The 17,998-nt window shown below is 37.4% G+C and overlaps 1 protein-coding gene and 1 long non-coding RNA gene across 7 annotated transcripts in view; one reads left to right on the top strand and one right to left on the bottom strand.

Moving 5' to 3' along the window:
- Nucleotides 1–11,010, top strand: part of celf6 (CUGBP Elav-like family member 6) — a 132,271-nt gene extending 121,261 nt beyond the window's left edge. For all 6 annotated transcript variants that reach the window (XM_077713709.1, XM_077713707.1, XM_077713708.1 and 3 more), the window contains exon 13: nucleotides 4,327–11,010. The gene's annotated coding sequence lies outside the window, so the exon portion shown is untranslated. The remainder of the gene's footprint in view (nucleotides 1–4,326) is intronic.
- The window catches only part of LOC144194558 (uncharacterized), a 195,993-nt gene that overhangs the window by 130,988 nt on the left and 47,007 nt on the right, over nucleotides 1–17,998 (bottom strand). The gene's annotated exons all lie outside the window — the stretch shown is intronic.

Here is a 17,998-nt window from a genome sequence, read left to right as displayed (position 1 = left end):
CAATCGAATGGTTGTTCACGATCGATGTGAAACTTTAACTTCATCAACAGCTGCACAATAATGTAAAAAATACTATACAATGAAAATCCCATGTTGTTTCTTTCTGGTAAAAGAACGATTTAAAAAAACATTTGTATGTTGATAAATTCTAAGGCCTGTTGTATGCCTCTTTTCTACTTAATTTTAGTTGGTGAAATTTTAATTTTAAAAAAAGATCAAGCACTGTTCTCTTCTCTTGGGAAGAAGCTACTCATAAATTGTGTTTCTGTGGGGAAAAGATAAACTTAATGCAAAAAAAAAGACAAGAAGAAGAAACAGTCCAGCCCTTATTGTGTGGCCTTCCTCATTGAAAACATTGCGAGGCAAATCCAATTACTGTAGACAGGAGGCTTTTTGAAATATGAATTTCTCCCTTCAGGGTTATCTTTGTGCATATAAAGAAAAGGGTTAAAGAAAAACATCAATTCCTCCTTCTCAAATGGAGTTGTCTCGGAAATTGTTCTAACCACCACAAAGAGTAGCAAGGAAAAAATATATTTTATGTCGATGTGCTGATAATGATTCCTCATTTCTACTTAACATGTCAATCAAGTTGAATCTTGTTTTTCTGTTTACCCATAAAACGCCATGTTTAGCAATAATAACGACAAGTGAATGCTTTGAGACAAGAACCATTCCATTTGTGTACTTTAACATCTTCTCCATTTCCACCAACCCGATTGGCCTATCACAGTGCAAGATGGCTTTGCTTCACTATAGCCACGTCCATCACAGAGACCAACCAATTTGGCATGCCTATAAGTTGTATCCATAGTGTCATTTGACATTTGATGACATTAGGGAATATACAGAGGTGAAACTCAATTGCAGTTTTATTGATTGTATTAGCAATATAGTACTAATGCGTGACCGGACGTTTGTTCGCCGGTCTTTTAGTCACCAGTCTTTTTGGTCGCCAGTCTTTTTGGTCGCCAGTCTTTTTGGTCGCCAGTCTTTTTGGTCGCCAGTCTTTTTGGTCGCCAGTCTTTTTGGTCGCCAGTCTTTTTGGTCGCCAGTCTTTTTGGTCGCCAGTCTTTTTGGTCGCCAGTCTTTTTGGTCGCCAGTCTTTTTGGTCGCCAGTCTTTTTGGTCGCCAGTCTTTTTGGTCGCCAGTCTTTTTGGTCGCCAGTCTTTTTGGTCGCCAGTCTTTTTGGTCGCCAGTCTTTTTGGTCGCCAGTCTTTTTGGTCGCCAGTCTTTTTGGTCGCCAGTCTTTTTGGTCGCCAGTCTTTTTGGTCGCCAGTCTTTTTGGTCGCCAGTCTTTTTGGTCGCCAGTCTTTTTGGTCGCCAGTCTTTTTGGTCGCCAGTCTTTTTGGTCGCCAGTCTTTTTGGTCGCCAGTCTTTTTGGTCGCCAGTCTTTTTGGTCGCCAGTCTTTTTGGTCGCCAGTCTTTTTGGTCGCCAGTCTTTTTGGTCGCCAGTCTTTTTGGTCGCCAGTCTTTTTGCTCGCCAGTCTTTTTGCTCGCCAGTCTTTTTGCTCGCCAGTCTTTTTGCTCGCCAGTCTTTTTGCTCGCCAGTCTTTTTGGTCGCCAGTCTTTTTGGTCGCCAGTCTTTTTGGTCGCCAGTCTTTTTGGTCGCCAGTCTTTTTGGTCGCCAGTCTTTTGGTCGCCAGTCTTTTGGTCGCCAGTCTTTTGGTCGCCAGTCTTTTGGTCGCCAGTCTTTTGGTCGCCAGTCTTTTGGTCGCCAGTCTTTTGGTCGCCAGTCTTTTGGTCGCCAGTCTTTTGGTCGCCGGTCAAATGTACTTAGATATTAAACAGTACTTAGATATTAAACCCTCTCTTAGATATTGAACTCATTCTCATGAATATCATTTTGAGAGCTGGCTTCAACAATAAACTGTCTCGATTTGACCGGTGACCAAATGACCGGGGACCAAAAGACTGACGGCCAAAAGACCGGGGACCAAAAGACTGACGGCCAAAAGACCGGGGACCAAAAGACTGACGACCAAAAGACTGACGACCAAAAGACCAACGACCAAACGTCCGAGCACCGTACTAAGGAGCAGATCAATCAGAAGTATTTATTAAAGGCAAGCTAAAAACTGAACTCCTTTGTAGAAATTCCTTCATCTGTATTGAAGTTAGTGAAGTAGTTGAAGGTATCCAGAAGGCGTTTGACTCTACTGCACAACCTTGAATATTCTACCTTGTTATTGGTGTTTTGCTATTTCACATTCAGTGTCCACCTCAAGTGAGCTCTTATTTGTGTTTTTATAAGAAAGTCTGTGTTAAAGAACCCTTTCCTCGTGCCCTCAACAGCTGTTTAGCAGCAAGATGACCCTACCATGTTTGTGCGGCCAATTAAATCGCACCATGAGCGCGGGCAAATGTTGACACTCCACTTCTCTGTGGATTTCCATCTGCGCAGGTCTCACTTGTGCAAGATTGTTTTGTTTGGCCAGCACCAGAATCGCTTCTCATTTATTTATGAGGCTGCAAACCAATTACACTGTGGCAACAGAGCAGCTAGCAATACCACGTACCCACATTAGCCCTAAAATATCGGTCATATAAAGCACATCCTGCCAGTAAGAGGATGATCCCATCCCGTAACTTTTTTGCAGTCGGGTGAATCGTATTTGTGCTGGCATCAGATTAGGTCTGATGAATGTCTTTTCTCTGCAAGTTTCCAGTGTGGCCTGCTAGGTCAAACGTTGATAAGACTAAGTCGATTTGAGTGAGCGTTTGTTCTCTCAAAGGCAGGTCACTCCCTCGCTTCCTTTTGTTTAGCAGGATGCACCCATGGGATTGTCAGCAGAGGGTGTGTAGCGTCACTCCCTTTGTGGTAGAGAGGAAATAAAGGCAACTATCTCTTAAAGTTCTTTACGGAGACTACTTTAAAACCTAGCAAAGTCCTATAAGAGTACATTGGAAATTTACTCAAAAGATAGTGGGTCCTTCTAGTTTGAGCAGCACAGCCAAAGTCTAACAGAGATGTGAGTCAAAGACATTGAAATGCTGCCATTGTGAGAAAAAGACTTTGAAATGTAGCCATTGTGAGAAAAAGACATAAAAACAAATTCTCCAAGATGACAAAAAACCCTCTCAGGACAAAGTAGAGCTAAATAATCTGTCAAAATAGAGTTCAATGAAATCATTGTTGGAAAATAATGATACAGGTGAACCCCAATGTACAACTGAAAAGATATGGATAGTAATTCATACGGCATGTTTGCAATAAACTACAGATTTCACTGAACAAAATCAAAGTTTGCTAGTAAAGTTGTAAAAAAAAAGTAGTGCTTTCACAGAAGTTGTTAGCAGAGAACAAAATATAAAACTCCATTAGAGTAATTGATCTTCTGCCCTGGTATACTTGGTATAAAGCAAGAGTCAGTTGTTGCTTCTAAATCAGAATCCGTAATCAGAAATGTTGGGCATTTGAATGCTTTTAATGACTGGCCTCGATTTAACTAATATCTAAAAAGCAGATCTATTAAGGAACCAGCTCAGTTTACAAGAGACGGACGGTAGAACAAAGAGTGTCTGGTGCCGGGTTTGCATCAGTGAGTCGGAGCCTTTCATGTGCACTCTTTCAGAGAGAAATTTGCTGTGATAACACAGCCTTTCTTCACCCACATCATAGCTCCCAACATATTAGAGATAAACTAGATCTTTTTATGTCCAAATCTCCAGTGCACAAGTATATTTATCTATAATGCGTCAACCCGAAGGAAGAGCATTTCTATGGGCTGTCTCTTGTGGATTTTGCTGCCACTGCTTTTTAGGTTTTTCTTTATTGTTTAGTTCCTAGTTTTAGCAAATAAACAACTAAAATATGTTTTGACAGACATCCTAACCTCTGCACTATTGCTAATAACAAATAGAAGATGGCTGAAACATAACTTAGACATTTATAATCTTGGGTGGTCTTAAATATGTTGGTAAAAGTTCCCAATTTATTGTCATATACCAATCTAAATCTTTTAAAGTGGACCTCCAGCTGACCACTTATAGCCTAGTGTCATCTTGGATAGGCTCCAGCACCCCCCACAACCCTAACAAAGTCAGAGCGGTTCAAAAAATGAGATGAAATGAGAGAACTTGGTCAATGGAGATTTTTGGGGTCGTATTTCTTTTTTTTTTTTACATAGTCCCTTTAAAATAGCCTTGATAGGCACACTGTGTAAGGGTATAAAAAGAATCTCCACACCACCTTGAGCTCACTTATGGATTTGATTGACACACATTGCTAATATTATTATCCCACAGACGGGACCCCTCCCGTCTGAGTGTCATGCTTTTGGCTATGCCTGTCAGTTAGTCTCTCCTTCTGTCTGTGTGTTGCAGGATGAAGATCCCACAACACCTTATTTCCAAAAGTGCAGTAAAAGTACAAAGACTCCTTGCTCCACTACATATCACGAAGGACAGGTGGTCCCTTGATCTCCTTAGAAGAATGTGTGACTGAGTGAAGGATCCCATTGTTGTTATTTTTTTCTTTTGAACTCCTTTTGATTTTATTCTTTTGCTAATGACTCGTCTTACCTAAACCATTTTTCCTCCCTTTTTTCCCCTTTTTCTCTTTTGTGCTTGTGTCCATGGAAGCAGATTTTTTGCAGACTGACTTTTTTGCTGCTCTTTTTTAGACATGATTGTGTGAGACGAAAAAAAAAAACTTTTAGACTCATTATGCTCAAAGCATGCATATGTCAGCCCTCATACAAATATGATATAACTAATGAAAAGAACAAAAAAAAACATTGTACATAAGTGCAAATGCCAATTCAACTACTTAAGTAAACATGCATAAACACAGAACACACACACACACATGCGTACACACACACACACACACACACACACGCACACACACACCAGCCTGCTGCCATTTCGGTTTTTGTGCCTACACAGACGTTGTGTGCTCTGTGACAGGGCCGAGCTCTGGATGGGTGACGACAACAAAGAAGAAGAATCCAGGATAATTTACATGCATCATTCCTTAGGAAATAGGGACCAAAGGACTAAAAAATGCTTTTTAAAAGAATATAAATATATAAATATATATTTAAAAAAATACTCATACCTTGTAGCTGCAAGTATTACTCTTAGTAAAAAAAACCCCATCATTAAATCAGTATTCCGTGGCCTACTGTTAACAGAGAAAATGGACTTGTACTGAAGAAAAAAAAATGAAATTGTAGCGAAGGAGCTCATTTTTGTGCTAATCAGGCACCAGGTTGTATCATAGTGAAGTAGGTTACGGGAAAACAAAAAAAAAGGAAAAAAACAAAAAAAATACATGTAGATTTGCTCATTTTTCCTAATGTGAAAAATACTTGAAGTTGCAATGACAAAAGGACAAGAAAAAGTCAATAATGGACTCGGCAGTCTATGACACTGGATGCAGCACTCATCACAATGTCCGAGGCACCGCAAAAGGAGTCCCGTAGAGGACAAAGACAGAACTGAATTGTGCCTGCGCTGGACAGGGTGCAGACACTTAAAGGCTTCTCCTTAGCCTTTACATTCAAACGACAATCCACTGTAAAAGACCAAGCAACACGGACCCCTGGGGTGTCTTTTGGATTTTTTTTCCTTGACATTTTTGTATCATGCAATGTGGAACACAAAATGGTTTGAAGAAGGATGGTGAATACAAAGATTTTTAGAGAAATGAAAAGCTACCGAAACTGCCGCCAGAATGAATCATAGTTGCGTTTTTCGACCAAGTGGTACAGATCAGTTTGTCATGGTATGGTAATTCCAAGACGTATAGTAGGACGCACTCTATGGCAAACGTGTCAAACTGATTCCTTAAAGGGCCGAGACGGTTCAGGTTTTCCTCCCTACTGAAATAACATAGACAGTTAGACCAATGAGGACGTCTGCTGGAAGAAGCATCACCTGACTGCAATCAAATGATTACAGTTGTAAGAGAACAGAATGGTGAAACGGTGTCTTCTCGGTGAATTGGAACGACAACCTGGACCCACTCAGCCCTTTCTGGAATGAGATTGACACCACTGCTCTATGGCATTTAATTTTCACATTAATTAGCCAAAGTAAATAACTCCAAAGTAAAAATATAACAGTTTTCACTGCACGAATAATGCTACATTAGAAGTTTATTCCCACGTTTTGTTCTGCAGTAGAAACCAGACATCGAAACCAGCCATTATTTAGCTTTCTTAAGTAGTATCAGAGAAAAACGCTATAATGAGGCATATATACATCAATTCCATAAGTGAAATGGGTAGACACAATCTTGACACTTGCCTCATCGCTGTGCTTTGTATGTAGAGTGAATGTTGAGCTGCTTTGTAAAAATAGATCCAATTGCAATAATATCTTGCCTTGGCTAGCCATGGGTGAAAAGCAGACATTTGGATATTTTCTTTCTGCTCACATCCAATGATTTTGCAGTATCAAATAAGTGGAAAGAGAATGTACCCATCGTACACCATTTTACCAAAGTTACTACTTTGACACCCCTGAGAAATTAATCAAAAACTGACTATTTCCATTTAAAAGATCAAATACATGCCAAACTAAACGGAGCTATGCCACTTGGTTGAAACATAGAAGAACATTTAAAAAACGGTTGTAGAGTTGTGTCCAAAGTCCCTAAAAAACATCAAGCAGTGTTTTACTTAATGACAATTACTTCGAGATGAAATGTTCATTGACCCACTTTCTTGGTTGTGATGTAAGTTATAGAAAATATAACACACTCCTTCGTAAAATACCAAAAATATGAACGAGTTCTGACTCCGAACTTCCCCCAATTTGTTCGGTTGCAAGGTTACAATGGTCTGATCCCAACACTGGTGGAATGCAGATGGTAAGAAGTGAAGTGAAGGGGAGTGAACATCCTTCAAAGTAATGTTTCTAGGATGAAGCCCAAACACTATAAAAATAGAGGGTGTAACCAAGCCCCTTGGTGACAAGCTCCATATATCTGTGTTGTGAGTTCGACAAGTGTGTTAGCTTGGTCCAAACAGTTTAAGGATTCAATACCCATTTTTTCCCACAAGAGATATACATTGATACCAGATTTGATCATAAATAACTGATGACCAATGAGTTACAAGTTTGTAGATTAACTGTGGAAAAGCACAAGTTGCCAAGACAGAGTAAAAATATCATCACTCAGCTGTTTATAATACTGAAACCAATATCTGATCACGCTACACTTATATTACTCCATGGCCCGCATTAGCCAGTCAAGTAAAGTAATTACCAGCTTTTATCGAGCTACAGAATTTTAAAAGATCATCATAAAGATTTTATGAGACCAAATTAAAAGGTTGTTTTTGGGAATGTGGATTCCATGAATGACAACATTCAAATTAGACAAAATCTTGGTTCATGATAGTTGACCGCCACCTACAAATCTGCCAAATTATTCAGTACTTAATAGATTGTGATACTAGAGGATGGAAATGCTATGTCTAAAATTGTGTCCATGTTGCTTAAGAACCTTTTTATCACAATTCCCGCAAAAGTTGGGGGCATTTTGAATTAAAAGGTTACACACAGTACAGAATTCAACAAACAAGGTCGTTCCCTTGACTATGATGAGTATACTCCAATAGCAGAAATGAACAAACAAACCTTGCACAACTATTCACAGTGTTATCAAAAGTTACCAGAAGCCAGTTTAGTTCTCAGTTGCCAGTTTTGCCCCCAGGCTAGCCTAGCATGGTACAAACTACCCAGCACAGAATTTTTGACCTAATCTCCCCTTGCAAGAATAATTAAACATCTTGATACACCGCAACATTAGTTATGTTTATGTCCTCTCGGGGATAAGCAGTTCAAAGGGGCTAAAAAGTGGTCAGGTTTATGACCTAGGAGAATATTAATACATGAGAGATGCAATGACATACAACATCCAAATTACTAAATACGATAAAAGATGTGTCCAGATTAACATATATATTTTTTTAAATATGGATTAAGAACCACCATACAAGTGTGTTATGATGATACCAAAACCTTTAACCGTAAGGGTTATATCAGCTAATTAAAAACCTGGAGGATGCCGTTTCCTGGAAATGTCACATTAACAAAAATGGTCGAATTAAGTCAATAAATAGTGCAGATTTTTAATGAGGTTTAGTAATTGTTTGAAAAAAATACAAACCTAAAAAGTCAGTCTTTCCAGAAATGCAATATGTGCTTCATTTAATGGTTGTGCTTGAGAGACAAAAGCATATTTGATGATATTTAATGTAAAGAATCATTGTCAAAAGTGCCACAGTTTAGTCAGTACTGTTCTTTTTTTTTAAATTTTAAATTCTCCGTTTTCCAACACACATCCTAAAATAGTAGACATTGTTAAGGAAAGGAAGTGAAATCTAATTGACTGAAAATGTCAAGATAATTACAGTAACCTCTTTGACAGGAGAAAAAAACGAGTACTTATTTAAGATCTGCTTTGGGACAGAGCTTTACCGTCATCTCACTGCAGTTTGGACAGCGATTTTTGCTGTGAAAATGGGATCTAGGAGATAGAAATTGGTACTGGGTGATAATAGTGGAGAGGTGGGTGGAACCTGAAAACTCCACAAAATCACTTCTGATACTCAGGGCATCAGGCGCAATGATGTCATGATAAGTGGAGAGGTTCAGAGCCTCTCCTTACTGCCACATCCTGATAGGAGATCACATCCTGTCACAGGGCGGCAGTACTAACAGGTTGATGAATTACCTATCATCAACCAATCACAAGAGTAACAACAAACAGATTGCAGTGTGGTTAGCCAATATTGCACATAAGTCGCAAGGAATATACCATGATGTTGGACTCGGAACAATAATGATGACCAATTTTTGTATGATTTATTCTTGTAAATAGCTATGAAATACAAAACTAGAGAGATCGTACAGCAGTGTGATCTGAGAAGCCACACTTTCTCGTACAATGATGTCACTATAAACAACACAGCAGTGCTGGGATCTCGGAGTCTTTTTTTTTCCTTAATCCCTTAAGGTTTAAATCTTTTACACTTCCAAGCACTGGACCAAAGCTTACAGACACTAGACAAGAATCTTCTTTGGTATTAGTAAAGTATTGACCCGTCATTATAAATAAGACTCTTTTTAAATTAGGCTATTGATGTGATTTCGATTTTCGGTCAATAACCCTGGAGTTTTCCCTAAGATATGAATAGGCATAATTTATATTTTGTTGACAGTTTTAAAAAGGTGAACCAATCAAGCCAGCAGTCTTCAAAAAAACATACCAAAGCATACAGAATTGTACCATTGGGAGTGCCAAACTGACTTGACAGTTTGTAGATTTTAGAAAGATGAACCCTGCATTCCAAACTAAATTTGAACGAACTACTTGGTTAGAAACAAGGCTATGGTCGCAGTAACTTTTGTGAGGCACTATACTCTGCCTAGAGGCTAGTTGGGTTAATCAATACCAAAACTTAAGGTCACCATTGTAAACATTAAAAAAAGCAGCATTGGACCTAACCTATGTGGCAAATGGAAGAGAACAGAAAATTGACGACTTCTAGAACAAACATGCCAACTACCATAACTCTCGACCACACTGCTGCTACATTCCTCTTGTACATACTATATAGCTTATTTTTTAAGTTTATTTAGCCTTTTTTATTGGCAACGTAGAATATTTCATGTGCATAAGTCCAAATTAAAACGAAAGTTTTAAAAAAAAAAAGAACTAAATAATATATTTCATTCAGAGAGAAGGAACTTATCAAATGATTAAAAAATAAAATAACATAACACCGTTTTATTTCTTGTACAGTATTTCACGGGGATTTTATACTCATATTGGAAAATCTGTGATTTCTCCAAAGTTTTCCGAAGCTGGGTTGGACTCATTGTCTTGAGATTTATTAGGCTGTGTTTTTTTATTTATATTTTTCAGGCTGCATATGTAAAGAAAAAAGAAAATCCATAAGAGATTGTGCATGCTGACAGCTCTTGGATCAATAATAAACTGGGAAAAAAATGCACTAATGTTACTGGTTTGAGGAGTAAGTCCAAACTACTCTTGCTTATGTCACTTTTGGGGATCCTGTAGACTTGTCATGCCAATAACAAATGACATGGACCTTAAAACTAAATATTCTTGTCCAGTTCTAGAATCACTTTTGACCTTGATAGTGTAAGACGCTTCATTTAACTGGTCCTTTGTCAGAAAGGAGTCCCCAGAAGAAGGCAAATTCAAGAAAATCCAACAACAACATTAAATCAAAACCTATGCTGTAAACTTGTATTTAAGAGATGGATGAAATGTCTGTTTCATTATGTTTCATTTCTTAAGGGCTGGTGATTTGTCATGTCTCTGGACTTCACTGACTCTATGTTTACGTGCTTGTTATCTGATTTTTTTGCGGCAAGGGTTTTGCCTCCCAACCGCAGTCCACTGCAGATGTTATTTTGCCAATGTGATGAGGGAATTCTGCCTTAAACTCAGCCTATTCTCTCTCTCACGCAGTACTACCTGTGAACATTGCTTGGATACCCTGTATTGTAATAAGGGGGTTATGCTACATCGCGAAAGTGTAAAAAAAAAATGCTGTTTTTAATTTACCTCAAGCCCATTCGTTGCATGAATGAAAATATCTCCATCGCCATTGGTTGCAAGGACCAAAACGTAAGCAATCTCGGAAGACTGAGCGATTTGCGCCAACTGAGAATCCAATCCGAGCCTTTAGAGAAGTCACACTGAGTCTTTTGAGATTTGTCTTCATGGATTTTTCTATCACAAATCATTCCCAGCTTTGCCGTCAAGTCCAATTCATTCACTCTCGTGTTTTTATTAAAATCAGCAATGAATGAAAGGGCATTATTCCATGACTCGAACCAACAGAGATAGCATTTCTTTTTGCTTTTCTTAAACCGATGTAATTCGAATTCAAGTTGGCTCCGGACTGATCTAAGATTTTGGAGTGATACCCTCCCCTATAGTGCTCCTGAACGCTGTAGTTCTCTAGTTCATTATATTCTGCTTAGACTAAAATAAAGCACAGTCCTGTAGAAAAATGATTCCCTGGCTTGTCCTTTTCATTTCTTAGTAATTTAGTTGATGATACATTTGGAATTAACATACATGTACTTTTAAAAACAATAAAAAGTACAAGCATAAGTAACAATCAGACACTCATACAACACTACTTTGGATATCAGTTTTAGGATCAAATTAAAGCGAAGAGTATAGATGTATATTAAATTTCCTGATTTTCCCCCTTTTAAATCAATAATCATCATTTTTTTTTTTTAAAATTCTGTTTCTAGTTGAAAAAACATTTTAAAATATATTAATATATTTTAAAAAAAAAGCTCAAATAAACATTGTTTTAGATCTATAAAAAACTGAATATTCAGGGCTTTTTAACCAGTTCATTTAATCCATTTATTTAAAAAAAATCTAAATATCTAAAATGAGTACGAGTACCATATTTTTTTGTCTGACTAGCACTTTTTTCTTTATATCTACAAGAGGTTATGCCATATATACATATGATGAAACATATATACGTATGATGAAAACAATGCTTGGCTTGTCGGCTCCATTTTTTGGACGTCCCAATGAAAAATTACTGATATGTAATGTTACACGTTGTGCATATCAGACGCGATTGTATAAACTAACAAGGACAAACAGCGAATGAGATAAGGTGATTAGTAGAAAATTGTTGGAAAAAGGGTGAATAATACATAATAAATGGGAAGGAGATTGAAAGGAGAGCAGAACGAATTGATTAAAGAGGAATGGATCTTGGGCTCTCATTATTAAGGTGTTACTGCAGAACTGAAATTCAGGCGCAAAAGTGTGGTGGTGGTAAGGCAATTGATTAATCGTGGAGCAACTTATTGACGTAGCCTGCATGGCAAAAGAGAATAAAAGGTCACATTACAGGCTTTTGTATATTTTAATTCAAAATGGCCCATTGTCTCCTCGTCTCTTATTTTCCCAATATTTAACATTTAAAGCAGATGTTATGCTTGGGAAACATCGCCTTAATCCGTAATCAATGCAATGGCAGACATATCACCAATAGAAATCTCATAAAAGTCGGATTATTTGTTTATTTTCATTGAAGTGATGTAACCCAAACATATGAAAATCGTAAGTGCCTAAATTAAAACTTTTAGCCAAACAACAAACTAATCAATTTGACGATAAATCTAAACTTTTAACTTTAAAATGCCAAGACGTGTCCATAGCAAATAATCACAGTATGAGATAATGTAACTGCTACTGGGCCCACCTAAGACTGATACTATGAATGGTAAATCCTGTGACTTAATTCAATGGTTTTTAATGGTTACCAACCCCAAGTCCATCAGTTAGGTTAAATTCTAGTCTTAATCCGAGAAACACAAAGAACCTTTTCTGGGTGCTCGGACATTTGGTCGCCGGTCTTTTGGTCCCTTTTGGTCGCCGGTCAAATTGTGACAGAGAGTTTTACTGTTGAAGCCAGCTCTCAAAATTACATTGATGAGAGAGAGTTCAATATCTAAGCGAGAGAGTTTATTATCTAAGAGAGAGAGTTTATTATCTAAGAGAGAGAGTTTATTATCTAAAGAGAGAAAGTTTATTATCTAAAGAGAGAGAGTTTATTATCTAAAGAGAGAGAGTTTAATATCCAAGTACTGTTTAATATCCAAGTACTGTTTAATATCCAAGTACTGTTTAATATCCAAGTATTGTTTAATATCCAAGTACTGTTTAATATCCAAGTACTGTTTAATATCCAAGTACTGTTTAATATCCAAGTATTGTTTAATATCCAAGTACTGTTTAATATCCAAGTACTGTTTAATATCCAAGTACTGTTTAATATCCAAGTACTGTTTAATATCCAAGTACTGTTTAATATCCAAGTACTGTTTAATATCCAAGTACTGTTTAATATCCAAGTACTGTTTAATATCCAAGTACTGTTTAATATCTAAGTACATTTGACCGGCGACCAAAAGACCGGCGACCAAAAGACCAACGACCAAAAGAGCAGTGACCAAAAGACCAGCGACCAAAAGACCAGCGACCAATCGTCCGGTCACGCTATTCTGCTGCTGTTTCTTCCCACAACATGAATTGACCAATTCCAACGTTCTCAACTGCCCCATCACAGCGGAAACATCTAAACTCCCTCAGACAGATATTGTTCCCCGAATGGAGCATTCCATCCTAAGGGACGTCAATGGCCAAAGCATGCCAGCGACACTGCTCATAATTTCTTGTTTATTGCCCTTGGTGGTGTATCAGTGCACTTGCATTGGTGTGGAAATAGATTTACGGTTGCTAAACTTGCAGGTGATAAAAAAGGGCAAAGACTAGACCACTAACTCTCAGCCATTCACATCTCGACTCCCGCTATCAAGTCTCCCGAGAGCCGCTCCATTGTGCGGAAAGACAATCCATGATTCCACATGACAAACTGGATTGTTTCTCAAGTGAGTCATGCTGAATTATTTTGGTCCCTTCAATTTAATCTCCCACCACGGGGGAATTTCCCTCCACTCGTGCCTTTGAGCCATAAGCTTCAGCAGCCACCCAATGTCGATACTCAATCTGTTCTGTAGCCCCTGAAGCTGAATGAAAGGTGCTAACAGGATTGTCGGTGGGAGTTTGTTTGTCTTTGGGACGGAGAGATGGGGGTGGAAAGAACAAGGACCTTTTGACAGCTCCATTTTTTTTCAGTGCTTCGGAGTTGGGGCTCATCAAGGAGTATGGATTGGACAGAGGACAGAGTGTTGTTTTTATCCATGTTTTACTTGTAACAAAGAAAGGAGCAACAATTGCTACAATAGATAATTTTGGACGGTAGATAACTTCACTTACTATGACACTTTCTAAGTTTTATTTGAAGGACTTCATTTAAAAGCACTGGACAAGGATATACGTCACCCTCCCTTAAACTGTTAAGAATATGTATCATAATACTCTACTAATGCAGAATATTCACAGTGGCAAATAGGGTGTATTAAAATTAAAAGCAATTACAGAATTAAATGGTTACTTATTAACAATATAGTTGACATGAACAAGTGTACAACAGTAATAGGTTGGGCAGGAATATAAGAAGAATTAGATTGGATAACTTTATTCATCCCGTATTCGGGAAATTTCAGTATATAGTCAGAACTGACCCATCCTCACTGTTGTAATTTTTTAAATAGTAAAATAACAATATACTATAGTGCTCCCATGGCCAGCCACTGTTTTTCCCATTTAATTATGAATTTTAATCCAACTTCGGTTAGCAGTTGCATTGGCAGATATTTAATATCGTATCTATTTTTGGATGTTTCATAATTTTTATCAGTGGATATTAGTTTCCTTGCAAAACCCTAACGATGTACATATGAATAAAGCCTTATGAGAGAAAAAAATGAAGTGTTCCCCAAACCATATCTTAATGCAAATATGATATAGTTATGAGCTTTATGATTAAAAAATAACTTTTCTCGTCCTGTTGGAAATCAATTCATGCTATTCCCACTTTGTCTGATATATATATATATATATATATATATATATATATATATATATATATATATATATATATATATATATATATATATATATATATATATATATATATATATATATATATATATATATATATATATATATATATATATATATATATATATATATATATATATATATATATATATATATATATATATATATATATATATATATATATATATATATATATATATATATATATATATATATATATTAAAAAAAGTTTCTGAAACAACTCATTCAACGATCATTTATGATTTATATAACTGAATGTCAATCTAACCCAAATATGCACAGGAGCATTTCTTTAGAATCCATATTCCCCCGTTTTATTATAGCATTGAATATCTTGTCTTTGAGTAATCCTGAATAATAACCTTTCAACTTCCTAAGTATATCATATGCAAATATTTACCACATTGACTTATAACCTGTCACTTAGTGCACATTTAGTGCTTGACTTTTATCTTCCATTAATCTATCAGTGCATCCATTAGCAAGCACTCAGAAGCCTGTGCACTTTTAAGCAGGCTCTTTTTACTATTCTTTGCTTTAAAAGCAAAAGCAGTTGGCAACAAGTGGAGCAGAAACCAAGCCTGGTCAGACTTCCTTAAATTGGAGATGATGCATAGATAAGACTCTTCTATGCATTGTGATGTGCTCCCAAGAGGCTTTTATGAAGCGAAAAGGTCCCCAGGTGGCGGGAAGGGAGGCTTTCGACAAAAGGGTGGCAAATTCCAATTTTATTACATGCAGATCCCCGGAGTAACAAAGGATTATAACTAAATGAAAGCGCGTGTAAGACGTCGGTAAGCAAAAGCAGCAGAATCCCCGGAATCCCATTATGTATTACAAAAGCTTAATCAATATCTAATCAAGGGGAATACAGCTCGCCGCGTCTTATGGAGGTCTTTGTTGTCCGAGGTGATGTTACCATGGTGATCGGACAGGTGCGGGGGAACTGAGGGCTGCAGAGGTATTGATGGAAATTAAGAAGCATTGATGAGATCTGACGAGGGCGGGATAGAAGCGGGGGATAATTAAACAGAGATGCGGTGGAAGGGAGGGAGGGTGAACGCAGGAGAGACTCAGCTGGAGCCAGAATGGGAAAATGTGGACAGTACGGGTGTTAAAATAACGAAAACAGTGGCAATATTAACGTGTGGCACTTATTTTTCTTTAGCATGTTTTCTAATTATGGTCAAGGTGAAAAGAAGCTTGATTTTTAAATACGGCCGAGAAGCCTAAAATGAGGGCGGGTCTGTTAAAAAGGGCATATTGCATGATTATGTTTTGGTTGCAGAAAATTTGTAAATATTTTACGATAGAGACGAACATTCCACACCTAAAAGTAAGCCCAAAAAGTCATAATTTTTTATTCCTTTCCAACATTCTATAATTACACTTGTAATACTTTGTGCGGTCATTTTAAACAGGACATTGCCAATTTACAACTCATTTAATTTTTGACTACACTATAATGAGACCAGAAGGAAATATCTGACTTAAAATTGTTTAAAAAAAAAACATTTAATCATGTAAAAGTTTGGTCTGTATTATTTTCGAGCCCAGATCCAAATCCTTGTTCCCAAAACTAACACACCTTTAAAAAGGCTAATATTTCCCAAGGTTAAATTGGCCTCCAATAATTTATTGAATTACATGTTAGCTATACGAACATACAAAACAGGTCCGTGTTTGTTCCTTGTTCGTGCCTGTGTGATTCATGGGGTGATAAAACTTTAAGAAAATGCAATTAAAAGGAACCTGCTTTAGAGGAGAGTAGCAACTAGTGTTTTCTAGCAGTGTTCATCCGGCAGGGCTTCTCCCTGCTTACATACTGTATGCACACGTCAGGTCTGTGGACACATGATTAACACTTGAGATAATATGGTCATTAAAGTTGGCCCTCAATCAATAGGTCCAATTGAGTAATCAAGGCTGAGATTGAATGAACTTGGACTACCGTGGAGCGCATTGGGGAGCTTTTAATCAGACATGGTGCTGCTCTCTATAAGAACTAGACGGTGTATTCCTTTTGTTTAATTGACAATATAGTGTGTGACGATTGGTTATCATGAACAAATTACAGTCAAGTAAAGATGGGATCAATAAGTAATAACTTGGGTTTGAAATAACCTCTTCAAAAACAATTGGATGGCAGAGTGGTTTCTATCACGGAGAATAACATTCCATTTGTTGGCCACCTTTTTTTGATCAAAAATCGAAATAATGAAGAAAATTGTTATAAATCATAATAGAAAATTAGCATACTGACCAATAACAGGCTTATACTGTGAATTGGGTTTTCTTGATTTTTTCTGTATACTTTTTGTAATACCACATCAAAGAAATGTATAAAATGCAGTGGTGAGCCTGCAGGGCCTTCAAGGCCTTCTCTGTTGGCCTAAGAAATATCTGAATCATAGATTATATTTTGTCCATCAATACTTAAATGATTCCAAATTGCCAGTGAGCTTCCTTTTATTGCTTTTCCCCCTGGTTGCACTGCTTCCAGCTGTGTGTTTTCATATTGAAACATTTAACCAATTACATTTGAGCGATCATTTGTTGCCGGGGTCAGAAATCTGCCTCAAGGCCTTCACAGTCAGTTCTGCAGGCCCTGCTCCATTAAACAAGCGTTGATAAGACTTTAAGGCTTTAAACAATCAGATGTCGAGTTGAAGAGACCACAATGCATTGTCACAGGAATATGGATACCTCATTGCCTTCTCGCAGGCGTAGGGATACGTCATCGCTTTCACCAACTATGATTGGCTAGTGATAAAGTGGACAAGCCAAATCGAACTATCTGGAGAGAGCTGCAAAAGCAAAAATATTGTTGTTTTGATGTAAAGCCATTTTCAAGACAGACTATGCCAGAAATACGACAGGACAGGCTCGACTTTCAGCATTATCTTCTATGGCGATAGAAAAGAAGGAAGAAAGGAGGATGGATATTGTGTACAGTTAAAAATTCTTTTTTCGGTGAGTAAAATATGGCTATATTCCGAAATAATATTTCAACTGTGGGCCTGGTTCTGATATCTGAAAAGCTCCAGTGTTTGTATTTAATCACTAAATGCCTCTAGGAAGTGGACTTTACCCCATTTTAGTGCCATTTTTCCCATTTCACCATTGATAGGTGGATTTTACCCATCGAAAGCGCTACGAGAAAATTCACGGACCGCCACTGATAGAACGATAGACATACTACACTAATGCCTTTTCAAACCTTCTCTGTTTACTCTCATATCAAGTAGATGTATTTTTTCCCACAGATGACAAATTCACCAGAGAAAAAGACGGATGATAACAGCAAAAATTGTCACCACTATTACTTTTGCCACCACGCATCCTTAATATCTAATTTCATCTCTCTCAAAGGGGTGAATCAAGCCAGCTGTGCTATTACATCACCTTACAAGCAACAAAGGCATCCACAAAAGCATCTCTCCTGGCAATTTAACAGCGGTTTACCCCTGCAGGAAC

The sequence above is a fragment of the Stigmatopora nigra genome, chromosome 3, assembly GCF_051989575.1.
Source record: "Stigmatopora nigra isolate UIUO_SnigA chromosome 3, RoL_Snig_1.1, whole genome shotgun sequence".
Lineage (NCBI taxonomy): Eukaryota > Metazoa > Chordata > Actinopteri > Syngnathiformes > Syngnathidae > Stigmatopora > Stigmatopora nigra.
The sequence above is the reverse complement of the archived record's forward strand: the minus strand, read 5'-3'. Positions and strand labels throughout refer to the sequence as shown.